The sequence below is a fragment of the Hypanus sabinus genome, chromosome 13 (assembly GCF_030144855.1).
Source record: "Hypanus sabinus isolate sHypSab1 chromosome 13, sHypSab1.hap1, whole genome shotgun sequence".
Classification (NCBI taxonomy): Eukaryota; Metazoa; Chordata; class Chondrichthyes; order Myliobatiformes; family Dasyatidae; genus Hypanus; species Hypanus sabinus.
The window spans coordinates 110,614,869-110,628,222 of NC_082718.1; the positions used below are offsets into that span (position 1 = coordinate 110,614,869).

At 43.7% G+C, this 13,354-nt stretch overlaps 1 protein-coding gene across 10 annotated transcripts in view; it reads right to left on the bottom strand.

Annotated features, from left to right (window-relative positions):
* The window catches only part of LOC132404288 (sialate:O-sulfotransferase 2-like), a 530,890-nt gene that overhangs the window by 115,690 nt on the left and 401,846 nt on the right, over positions 1 to 13,354 (bottom strand). The gene's annotated exons all lie outside the window — the stretch shown is intronic.

Consider the following 13,354-nt stretch of genomic DNA (forward strand, 5'->3'; position numbering starts at 1 on the left):
ACATCTACCAATTCTCCTTTCTCTATCCTTTTTTTTTATTCTTAAAGAATTCCAACTGATTTGTTGAGCAAGATTTTCCCTTTTGGAAACCATGCTGACTATGGCCTATTTAATCATGTGACTCTAAGTATCCTGAGACCTCATCCTTAATAATTGACTCTAATTGACTAACCCTAATATAATTGACTCTAACATCTTTCCAACCAGTGAGGTCAGACTAACTGGCCTATACTTTACTTTCTTCCACCTCTCTCCCTTCTTGAAGAGTAGAGTGACATTTAAAATTTTCCAGTCTTCCGGAACCATTCCAGAATCTAGTGATTCTTGAAAGGTCATTAGTATTGCCTCCACAATCTCTTCAGCCATCTTTTTCAGAACCCTGGTATGTATACTATCTGGTCCAGGTGACTTATCTACATTCAGACCTTTCAGTTTCCCAAGAGTTCTCTCTAGTAATGCTAACTTCACACCCTTCATGACCCCTGAGACCTAGGACTTCCACCATTCATAGTGTCTTTCTGGTGTGGTGGTGGGTGGATGGGAGGAAGGCAGACATGTGTGAAATGGAAGAGATGCAGATGAGGGCAGACTTAATGGTGGAAGAAGGAAAGCCCCTTTCTTTGAAGAAACAGGGAGCCTCAGTAGTTTGGGAATGAAAAGTCTCATTCTGAGGAGCAGATGTGTTGGAGACAGAGGAACTGTGATAAGGAGATGGCATTTTTACAAGTAAACAAGTGGAACAAGTGCCACACTTGCCCCTACACCTCCTGCCTCACTACCATTCATGGCCCCAAATAGTCTTTCCAGGTGAGGTGTCACTTCACCTGTGAGTCTGATGGGCTCATCTATTGTGTCCTATGCTTCCAGTGTGACCTCCTGTATATCATTGAGAACCGACGTACATATGTTTGTAGATTGAAAGACTGCTTCACTGAGCACACACCAGGAAAAGCAGGATGTCCTGGTGGCCACCAATTTCACTTCTACTTCCCATTCCCTTTCCAACATGGCAGTCCATAGCCTCCTCTACTGCTACAACAGGTCACACTCAGGTTGGAGGAGCAACACTTTAGGTTCTGCCTGAGTAGCCTCCAATCTGAAGGCATGAATATCAATTTCTCGAACTTTTGATAATGCCCCCCTCCTTCTCCTTCACCATTTTCCATTCCTGTTTCCCTCTCACACCTTTCCCCCTTACCTGCCCATTATCTCCGTTTGGAACTCTTTGTCCTTCTCTTTCTTCCATGGACTTCTATCCTCTCCTGCCAGATTCCCTCTTCTCCAGCCCTTCATCCCTTTCACCAATCAACTTCCCACTCTTTAATTCACCCCTTCCCCCTCTCCATGCTTCACCAATCACCTACTCACCTTGTATTTCTTCTACTTCCCCCATTTCTTACTCTGATTTCTCCTCTTTCTTTCCAGTACTGATGAAGGGTCTTGGCCTGAAACATCAACTGTTTACTTTTTCCAAAGTTGTGGGCATGACATGGCAGCACTTGTAGGTTGCCCCCAGCACATCCGTGGGCAGTGTTGACCGTTAACACTATTGATGCATTTCACTGTATGTTTCTGTGCTTTGGTACACATGTGATAAATAAAGGTAATCTTTAAAATTTTAAACGAGAGCTTCAGGATTTCAGAGAACAGAGGATATCAGTTGTCGTGGTCTTGCTATGAGTTCTGTATATGGCAAGGTGATAATGTCCTTGTTTAAAGACAATTATGTAACAATATCAGAAAATGAACGTGAAGTATTGATATACTTCAAGTGGAACAAAGAGCAGAGTTTTTAAACCAGCTCCTCTTTCTCCAGGTTCCAGTCTGTCAAAGAAGATCTTAGAAGCATAATCTGGAAACAAACTATTTCTAAGTGACTGACCGTGGAATGATTGTTGATGCCAGTCAGGGTGGTTTGAGAATCTCAGAAGCTGCTGGTCTCCTGTCACACACAACAGTCTCTAGAGTTTACAGATAATTGTTTTTTTTTCCAAAAAAAAAATCAGTGTGTGGCAGTTCTATGGGCAAAAACAGCTTGTTAATGAGAGAGATCAGAGGAGAACGGTCTAACTGGTTCAAACTGATAGGAAGGCGACAGTAACTCAAATAACCATGCATTTCAGCAGTGCTGTGCAGAAAAGCATCTATGAACACACAGCACATCAAACCCTGAAATGGACAGGCTACATCAACAGAAGACTACGAATATATTCTCAGTGGCCAGTTTATTCAGTATTCGAGGTACCTAATCAAGTGGCCTCTGAATATAGGTGAATTTGGCAGGTTGTTACTTGCTGTCCAATGTCCTCTTCACATCTTGCAGCATTTTTTGCCATTTCTGTAGCATTTAACTGTTTTTTTTCACGAGGCTGAGTGCCAGCTTGACGTTCAACCCAGCATGGATGGAAACAGTGCAAGGAGCCGGCTGGATTCGAACACTGGACCACTCACCTCGAAGTCCAGTGCAGATGCCTCTACACCACAAGCCGTCCTTTTATATATATAGGTGAATTCATTAAATGCAAAATGTAATAGGCAGCATTGAACGTGCTTGAAGAAATTCAGTAACAAGCTGATTTTGCACAATCATTTTTCATTTGTTATGCACCTATTCAAAAGAGGTTCCCAGTTAACTTATTCATTCCCTTTAAAGTGTGCAGGCACTTTGTCCTTTCTCTTAAAAATGATACAGACACTGACTTATCTACACAGAAGGAATGACAGAATAAATTATGGACACAAACGACATTGGCGACATCCTTGACTGTACTTGGATTGCAATTATTCTAAAAAGGATTGTGCTGCATTTTTGCCACATTTTCTCCACAAACTTTGCAATGACAGGTGTTATTTTCAGTAATAAAAACAGAAAGAAGTTGTAAATATTCAGCATTTATAGAGAGATATAAACAGAGGTAATATTTCAGGTCAATGATCCTATAGGGTTGTAGAGAGATATAAAGTTTCAGAGAAAGGGAGCTGGGGCAGACATTATTGTCAATAGGTTGTGGAATCAGTTCAGTTTAGACGTGAGTGTAGTTATCCACAGCTTTTCAGGAACCTGATGGTTGTAGGGTAATAACTATTCCTGAATCTGATGGTGTGGTACCAAAGGCTTATCTGAATCTTGAACTTCCAGACCCTTATTCTGAGAAAGTACAGCCATCTATCATTTTAAATACTCTTTCAAGGAGACTGAGGATGTTTCAAATTCATTTCTCAAGTACTGGGCCTAATAATGGATAGAAAATGGATAATATATCAAATTTTATATTATTTCTTTCATCTCAGGCTACACAGAAATGGAATATAGGAAGATATCATTAGTTCTTAATTACCTTTTACCTAAGTGCAATGATTGTGGAATTTGTAATTAGGGATTTTGTCTTTGAATACTGCCCATCAGTAGCTGGGAGGCATATGAACAATGCCAGCTCAATAAAGACCTCTGATCCATTTGGGCTTTTCTTTGTAAGCCCATTAGTTGTACTTTAGTGGGTAATATTCTTACCGCTGATATTGAAGGCTGTGGAGTCAAATAGTGGGATGGCACGGTAGTGTAGAAGTTAGCATAACAATTTACAATGCCAGAGGAATCTGTAAGGAGTTTAATATGCACTGTCTGTGACTCCAGGAACTCCAGGAGTCTCCCACATTCCAAATCTGTACAGTTAGGGTTATGTAGGCTATGATGGTGCCAGAAGTGTAGCAACTCTTGTTGGCTGCCTAGCACAATCTTTGCTGATTTGATTTGATGCAAACAATGCAAAAGAAGTAAAGGTTAGTTGGTCACATCGGTGTATTTCAGTGGAATGAGATTGTTTGGCCAGAAGGGCTTGTGTATCTCTAAATAAAAAAAATACTCCAGGGATTGAGTATGAACATCGAGGCTGATGTATTGAAGCCTTCCTGCATTGTTTGACGTTAATGAAATATTGACCTCAGCCCTGCTCTCTGAGATGTGTGTGATACCCTGAGCTGAAGCCTCCCTGATGTCCTGACCAACAGCAAGCCCTCATTCCAAATTACTGAAAAAAACAAACTGCATTACCTACTAACTATCCAATTGCTGAGTGTGGAAGTACAAATTGGCTGTTGTGTGCCCAAGGTTACAACAGTGACTGCTCTTCAAAAGCAATTCATAGGGTCTCGGCCCGAAACATTGACTGCTCGTTTCCACGGCTGCTGCTTGACCTGCTGAGTTCCTCCAGCATGTTTGTACATGTTGATTTGACAACAGCATCTGCAGAGTACTTTGTGTTTACAATTCATAGGTAGGATGTAGAGTAACTTGGAATGTCTTTGGAAATCAATGAAGGGTGCTACCAAAATGTAGGCCTTTGTAAAGAAGTTTCATTTTAATTCCTCTAGTAATTATTCATCGTCATGTTGAAACAGGCTTTATTCAAATACAAAAGCTTGAAGGCACGTACCAAGGAGAGTTTCTACCCTGCTGTTATAAGACTAATTAACAGCTGCCTAATACAACAAGTTGGACTCCTGGCCTCAAAACATAGCTCGTCACACAAATACTGCAAGTGTGATCTCAACAACATCCCTGTACAATTCAAATTCAAAATTAAAGTATTGTTATCAAAAGGCATATATGTCACCATATGCTGTGGTGAGACTCATTTTCTTGTAAGCATTTAAATGAAATGAAGAAATATAAAATAATTTGTGCAAAACTATACATAAATAAAGACTGACAAACAGCCAATGTGCAAAAGAAGACAAACTGTGCAAGTAAAAAATAAATAATACTGAGAACATGAGTTGTTGGGCCCTCACAATGAATTGATAGTTGTGGGTTCAGGTCAGCACTGAGGTGTGTGAAGTAATCCACGCTAGTTTATGAGACTGATGGTTGAAGGTTATTAACTATTCCTGAACCTGGTGGTGTGGGACCTAAATTTCCTGTATCTCCTGTCTGAGGGTAGTAGTGCCTGGATGGTGGGGCTCTTTCTTGCGGCAGTGCTCCATGTAAATGTGCTCACTGATGGGGAGGGCTCTGTGATGGACTCGGCTGTATGCATAACGTTTTGTAGACTGTTCCACTCCAGGGCACTTACGTTTCCATACCAGGCCATGATGCAACCAGACAGAATACTCTCCACTGTGCACCTATAGAAGTTTGTCGAAGTTTTAGATGACATGCCAAATCTACACATACAAGGTAGAGGTACACTAAGAAAGTAGAGGAGCTGGCGTGCATTTATAATGAAACCTATGTATGCGTCCCAGGACAGATCCTGCAATATGGTAGCAACAAGGAATTTAAAGTTACTGATCTTCCCCATCTCCGATCACCTACTGAGGACTGGTGCTTGGACCTCCGGCTTCGGCTTGGACCTTGGTTTTGTTGATATTGAGTGAGAGGTTGTTGTTATTATAACAATGTTTCGCTATTCTAAACTCCAACCACTTTACAAAAAAGACCAATATACTGTCTTCACTCTGCATTACACTGCATCTGCTTGGCAACCCTTTCATTTGATTTATGCAGAATAACACTTAGATCCCTCTACACGTCACTCATTTACAATCTAGCTCCATTAAGATGATACCTTGTTTTGATTCTATTTAGCAAGAACCTCATGCTTTTTCACATTAAGCTCCATTTACCAAGATTTCACCTAAACGATCTCTATTCTGGAGAAACAAGAGACTGCAGAAACTGGAATCTGGAGCAGGACAATGAGCTGGTGGAGGAACTCAGTGGGTCAGGCAGCATCTGTGGAGGTAACTGAAGGGTCCAGATGAAGGGTGTTGACCTGAAATTTCAACTGTCTATTTCCCTCCACAGATGTTGCCTGAACCACTGAGTTCCTCCAGCATCTTGGTTTTTGCTACTTATATTCCATTGTAGTCATGATACCTTTCTCACAACATGATCTTCTACCTAGGTCTGCACCATTGACAAACTTGCGTATGTTATATTCTGTCTATTCTTTTAGGACCGGTATGAACAGGATCACAAGAGGCTGCAGAGGGTTATAGACACATACAGCTCCATTATGGGCACTACCATCCCCACCATTGAGGATATTTTCTAAAGGTGGTGCCTCAGGAAGGTAGCAGCCATCATTAAGGACACTCACTACCTGAGACATGCCCTCTTCTCATTACTTCCATCAGGGAAGAGGTATAGGAGCCTGAAGACACACACTCAGTGTCATAGGAACAGTTTCTTCCCTTCTGCCATCAGAATTCTGCATGGTCCATGAACCCATTGACACTACTTCACTGTTCCGCTTTCACATTATTTATTTATTTAATGATTGATTGAAAGTTATAGTAATTTTTTATACCTAGGACTGTACTGCTGCCACAAAACAACAAATTTCTCAACATATGTCAGGGATAATAACTCTGATATTCTGATAAATGGAAAATATTTGAGCAAACCTTGGACAAACCTCTAATTATATCTTTCTACTCTAGAAAATACCAATTTATTTCAACTCAGTCTTCTATGAGATAACCATTCTTTAATCCACCCAATACTGATACCAACAATTGAATGGGTGATTTTCACAATTGCACAGGCAAATGAAAACAGTACAGCACAAGATCAGGCCTTTCAGCCCATGATATCAGTGCCAACCATGATGCCAAATGACTCTCTCTACTATATCAGGTCTTTATCTTTCTATTCCCTGCCTGTTCATCTGCCCATCTAAATTCTTTTTGAACAAGTTTCCCATGAGACGGCATGGCACGGCAGCAGTGGCCTTTCAGACCTGCTGTTACTTTAATTTAATTTTCTATTTTAAGTTTGATACACAACTTTCAATTAGGGCACATGAATAACAGAGCGGCTATCTACCATTGCCAGATATTACTACAATACAGAGATCGACCAAAAACAAACCTTCACAAAGATCTGCTGGCTTAGTTACGCGACGTCGGCTTGCTGAGGGGAACGGGCCTACTATCCTTGGACTTGCCTGATGCTGGGAGCCGGAGATGGAGACATCAAAAGCGATGTGTGAAGAAGCAGAAGCAAGGTAAACGGGCAGGGGTCCGTGCCAGGCTAAAAGCAAACCCTAGCCGGCCGACTCTCCTGTCCATTCTGCTCTCCAATGTCCGCTCCCTGGACAATAAAATGGACTACATCCAACTCCAACATAATACTCGGTGGGAGTACAGAGTTTGCTCCGTGTTTGTCTTCACAGAGACGTGGCTCACTGATGGGATTTCAGATGCTTCCATCCAGCTCGACAGGCTATCTTTGTTTCGTTCGGACAGAGATGCAGCAGTCGTCCAGTAAGACTCGTGGTGGTGGTGTATGTGTTTACATCAACACGGAATGGTGTTAGAACTCCGTGCTGGTTTCCAGACACTGCTCATCATCAGTGGAGTTTGTGGCAGTTCGATGCAGACCATTTTATTTGCCACAGGAATTCACCTCTGTCCTTATAGTCGGTGTCTACATTCCCCCCCCAGCGCTAATGCTAAGGAGGCGCTCTGTGAACTGTACGGGGCTATTAGCGAACTGCAGAACGCACATCCTGATGGTCTGTTTATTGTCACCGGTGATTTTAACCATGCGAACCTTAAGTCAGTGCTCCCCAAATTCCATCAGTATGTGGACTTTGCAATGAGGGGGGAGAACGCATTGGACCTGGTTTACACAAACATCCCCAACACGTACCGGGCAGAGTCCTGCCCCCACCTTGGATACTCAGACCACATCTCTGTTATGCTAATCCCAGCATACAGACGCTCCAGACCAGTTCAGAAGCAAGTGAAAACCTGGCCAGCAGGAGCCATTTCTGGTCTTCAAGACTGCTTTGAGCACACTGACTGGCTGTTCAGGGAGGCTGCAACCGATGGCGACTCTACCAGCTTAGAGGAGTACACAGCATCAGTGACCAGCTACATCAGCAAGTGCATTGATGATGTTACTCTGTCCAAGACCATCTCTAAACGCGCTAACCAGAAGCCATGGATGACCGCGGAGGTGCGTGCGCTGCTGAGGACCCGCGACTCCACCTTCAGAGAAGGCGACAATGCAGCTCTAACAACAGCAAGGGCCAAACTGTCCCGGGCCATCAGAGGGGCAAAGCGTGCACATGCCCAGCTAATCTACAGCCACTTACAGGACAGTGGCGACATGCGGTGCATGTGGAAGGGCATCCAGGACATCACCAATTACAAGACAACATCACCTGACTGTGCAGGTGATGCCTCCCTCCCAAATGCGCTGAATAACTTCTACGCCCGGTTTGAGATGGAAAATGACGTGGCAGTGAGGAAGTCTACTCCTCCTACGAATGATCAGGTGCTGTGTCTCTCCATGGCCGATGTGAGAAGAACCCTGTGCAGGGTCAGCCCACGGAAGGCTGCTGGACCAGACAACATCCCTGGTAGAGTGCTCAGAGGATGTGCAGACCAGCTAGCAGATGTCCTTACTGACATCTTCAACATCTCCCTGAGCAGCGCCACCATTCCAATGTGCTTCAAGGCCACAACCATCGTCCCCGTGCCGAAGAAGTCTTCAGTGTCCTGCCTCAATGACTACCGTCCCGTTGCACTCACATCCATCATCATGAAGTGTTTCACGAGGCTCGTCATGAGGCACATCAAGACCCTGCTGTCCCCCTCACTGGACCCCCTGCAGTTTGCGTACCGTCCCAACCGCTCAACAGGTGATGCCATTGCCACCACCCTCCACCTGGCCCTAACCCACCTGGACAAAAAAGACACATACGTTCAGATGCTGTTCATAGACTTTAGTTCAGCATTCAACACAATCATCCCTCAGAAACTGATTGGAAAGCTGAGCCTATTGGGCCTGAACACCTCCCTCTGCAACCGGATCCTAGACTTCCTGACTGGGAGACCTCAGTCAGTCTGGATCGGGAGCAGCATCTCCAACACCATCACACTGAGCATGGGGGCCCCCCAGGGCTGTGTGCTCAGTCCACTGTTGTTCACTCTGCTGACCCATGACCGTGCTGCAACACACAGCTTGAACCATACCATCGCCGATGACACAACCGTGGTGGGCCTCATCAGCAAGAACAACGAGTCAGCTTACAGAGAGGAGGTGCAGCGGCTAACGGACTGGTGCAGAGCCAACAACCTGTTTCTGAATGTGAACAAAACAAAAGAAATGGTTGTTGACTTCAGGAGGGCACAGAGCGACCACTCCCCACTGAACATCGACGGCTCCTCGGTAGAGATCGTTAAGAGCACCAAATTTCTTGGTGTTCACCTGGCGGAGAATCTCACCTGGTCCCTCAACACCAGCTCCATAGAAAAGAAAGCCCAGCAGCATCTCTACTTTCTGTGAAGGCTGAGGAAACTCCATCTCCCACCCCCCATCCTCATCACATTCTACAGGGGTTGTATTGAGAGCATCCTGAGCAGCTGCATCACTGCCTGGTTCGGAAATTGCACCGACTTGGATCACAAGACCCTGCAGCGGATAGTGAGGTCAGCTGAGAAGATCATCAGGGTCTCTCTTCCCGCTATCACGGACATTTACACTACACGCTGTATCCGAAAAGGAAACAGCATTCTGAAGGACTCCATGCACCCCTCATACAATCTCTTCTCCCTCCTGCCGTCTGGGAAAAGGCTCCGAAACATTCGGGTTCTCACGGCCAGACTATGTAACAGTTTCTTCCCCCAAGCTATCAGACTCCTCAATACCCAAAGCCTGGACTGACACCTTGTCCTACTGTCCTGTTTATTATTTATTGTAATGCCTGCACTGTTTTTGTGCACTTTATGCAGTCTAGTGTAGGTCTGTAGTCTAGTATAGCTTTCTCTATGTTTTTTTTATTACGTAGTTCAATCTAGTTTTTTGTACTGTGTCATGTAAACCGTAGTCCTGAAAAATGTTGTCTCATTTTTATTATGCACTGTACCAGCAGTTATGGTCGAAATGACAATAAAAGTTGACTTGACTTGACTTGAACATTGTTATCATATTTGCAGTCACACCTCTCCTGGCAGTGTGTTCCAGGATTTAAAAAAAAGTCTGCTTCATAAAACTCCTCTAAACTTTCCTACACTCATCTTAAACCCTAATTCCACCCTGGGATAAAGGCTCTGTCTATTCACCTCATCTCATCCTCTCATAATTTTACATATTTCTATCAGATCACCCTTAAATCTGCTGCACAGAAAAGAAGTTCCAACTTTCTTCATCTTTACCTTATAGCTAATACTCTTTCATCCCAGCAACATCCAATTGAACCACTTCTGCACCCTCTCCAAAGCTACCACTTCTTTTCTATAATGCAGCAGCCAGAACTGCACACAATACTCCAAATGTGGCCTAACTAGAGTTTATATAGCTGCAATATGACTTGCTAATGCCATGTACTCAGAATGAAGACTGCCACTTGTGGGTACGGCAGCATGAACAGGTGAGGCATGAGGTTGCATTCAATGGAGCTGGATGAGACTGTGAAATATAAAGGACCAAAGTCCTAGAAAGATATATAAATCAAGATAGAAACATAGGAACATAGAAAACCTACAGCACAGTACAGGCTCTTCAGCCCACAGTGCTGTGCCAAACATATACTTACTTTAGAAATTGTCTCGGATTACCCATATCCCTTTAATTTTTCTAAGCTATGTACTTTTACAGGAGTCTCTTCAAAGACCATAATATATCAGCTTCCACCACCATCGCCTGCAGCCCATTCCACGCACTCACCACTCTCTGCTTAAAAAACTTACCCCTGACATCTCCTCTGTACCTGCTTCCAAGGACCTTAAAACTGTATCCTCTTGTGTTAGCCTTTTCAGCCCTGGGAAAAAGCCTCTGACTATCCACCCAATAAATGTTTCTCATCATCTTTTACACCTCTATCAGGTCAGTTCTCATCTTACATTGCTCCAAGAAGAAAAGGTCAAGTTCACTCAACCTATTCCCATAAGGCATGCTCACCAATCCAGGCAACATCCTTGTAAATCTCCTCTGCACCCTTTCTATAGTTTCCACATCCTTCCTGTAGTGAGGTGACCAGAACTGAGCACAGTAATCCAAGTGGGATCTGCCCAGTGTACTATACAGCTGTAACATTACCTCTCAGCTTTTGAACTCAATCCCACGGTTGATGAACGCCTTCTTAACCACACAGTCAACCTGCGCAGCAGCTTTGAGTGTCCTATAGATATGGACCTAGGATCCCTCTGATCCTCCACACTGCCAAGAGTCTTACCATTAATACTATTTTCTGCCATCATATTTGACCTACCAAAATGAACAACCTCACACTTATCTGGGTTAACTCCATCTGCCATTTCTCAGCCCAGTTTTACATCCTATCAATGTCCTGCTGTAACCTCTGACAGCCCTCCACACTATCCACAACAGCCCCAACCTCTGTGTCATCAGCAAATTTACTAAATATCTCTTCACTTCATCATCTAAGTTATTTATAAAAATCACAAAGAGAGGGGGTCCCAGAACAGATCCCTGAAGCACACCACTGGTCACTGACCTCCATGCAGAATATGACCCATCTACAACCACTCCTTGCCTTCTGTGTGGAAGCCAGTTCTAGATCCACAGAGCAATGTTCCATTGGATCCCATGCCTCTTTACTTTCTCAATAAGCCTTGCATGGCGTAACTTATCAAATGTCTTGCTGAAATCCATATACACTACATCCACTGCTCTACCTTCATCAATGTGTTTAGTTATATCCTCAAAAATTTCAATCAGGCTTGTAAGGCACAACCAGCCTTTGACAAAGCCTGCTGACTATTCCTAATCACATTATGCCTCTCCAAATATTCATAAGTCCTGCCTCCCAGGATCTTCTCCATCAACTTACCAACCACTGAAGTAAGACTCACTGGTCTATAATTTCCTGGGTTATCTCTACCCCCTTTCTTGAACTAGAGAACAACATCTGCAACTCTCCAATCCTCCAGAACCTCACTCATTCCCATTGATGATGCAAAGATCATTGCCAGAGGCTCAGCAATCTCCTCCCTCACCTCCCACAGTAACCTGAGTGATATCTCATCTGGTCCTGGTGACTTATCTAACTTGATGCTTTCCAAAAACTCCAGCACATCCTCTTTCTTAATGTCTGTATGCTCAAGCTTTTCAGTCCACTGTAAGTAATCCCTACAATCACCCAAGATCCTTGTCCGTAGTGAATACTGAAGCGAAGTATTCATTACAAATTTCCACTACCTCCTCCAGTTCCATACACACTTTTTCACTGTCACACGTCTTATCCTCTTGTTCTTCACATACTAGTAGAATGCCTTGGGGTTTTCCATAATCCTGCTTGCCAAGGCCTTCTCATGGTCCCTTCTGCCTCTCCTAACTTCATTCTTAAGCTCCTTCCTGCTAACCTTCTAATCTTCTAGATCTCTATCATTACCTAGTTTTTTGAACCTTTCATAAGCTTTTCTTTCTTCTTGACTAGATTTTCAACTGCCTTTGTGCACCACAGTTCCTGTACCCTACCATCCTTTCCCTGTCTCATTAGAATGTACCTGTGCAGAATGCCACTCAAATAGCCCCTGAACATTTGCCACATTTCTGCCATACATTTCCCTGAGAACATCTGTTCTCAATTTATGCTTCCAAGTTCCTGCCTAATAGCTTCATATTTCCTCTTACTCCAATTAAACACTTTCCTAACTTGTCTGTTCTTATCCCTCTCCAATGCTATGAAGGAGATAGAATTATGATCACTATCTCCAAAATGCTCTCCCACTGAGAGACCTGACACCTGAGCAGGTTCATTTCCCAATACCAGATCAAGTACAGCCTCTCCTCTAGTTGGCTTATCTACATATAGTGTCAAGAAACCTTCCTGAGCACACCTAAGAAACTCCACCCCATCTAAACACCTCGCTTGAGGGAGATGCCAATCAATATTGGGGAAATTAAAATCCTCCATCACCACAACCATGTTATTACTGCAATGTTCCAGAATCTGTCTCCCTGTCTGCTCCTTGATGTCCCTGTTACTATTGGGTGGTCTATAAAAAACATCAGTAGAGTTATTGACCCCTTCCTGTGTCTAACTTCCACCACAGAGACTCAGTAGCCAATCCCTCCACAACTTCCTCCTTTTTTGCAGCTGTGCCCTCACCTCTCAGATCAGCAGTGCCATGCCCCACTTCATTTGTCTTCCTCCCTGTCCTTTCTGAAACAACTAAAGCCTGGCACTCTAAGTAGCCATTCCTGCCCCTGAGCCATCCAAGTCTCTGTAATGGCCACAGCATCATAGCTCCAAGTACTGATTCATGCTCTAAGCTCATCCGCTTTGTTCATGATCTGGATTTTGGCATTGATGTGGTGACATCATAAAAGATAGTCTGTAAATGAGAAAGCTGTGTGTCTGAATATGGTGATGAA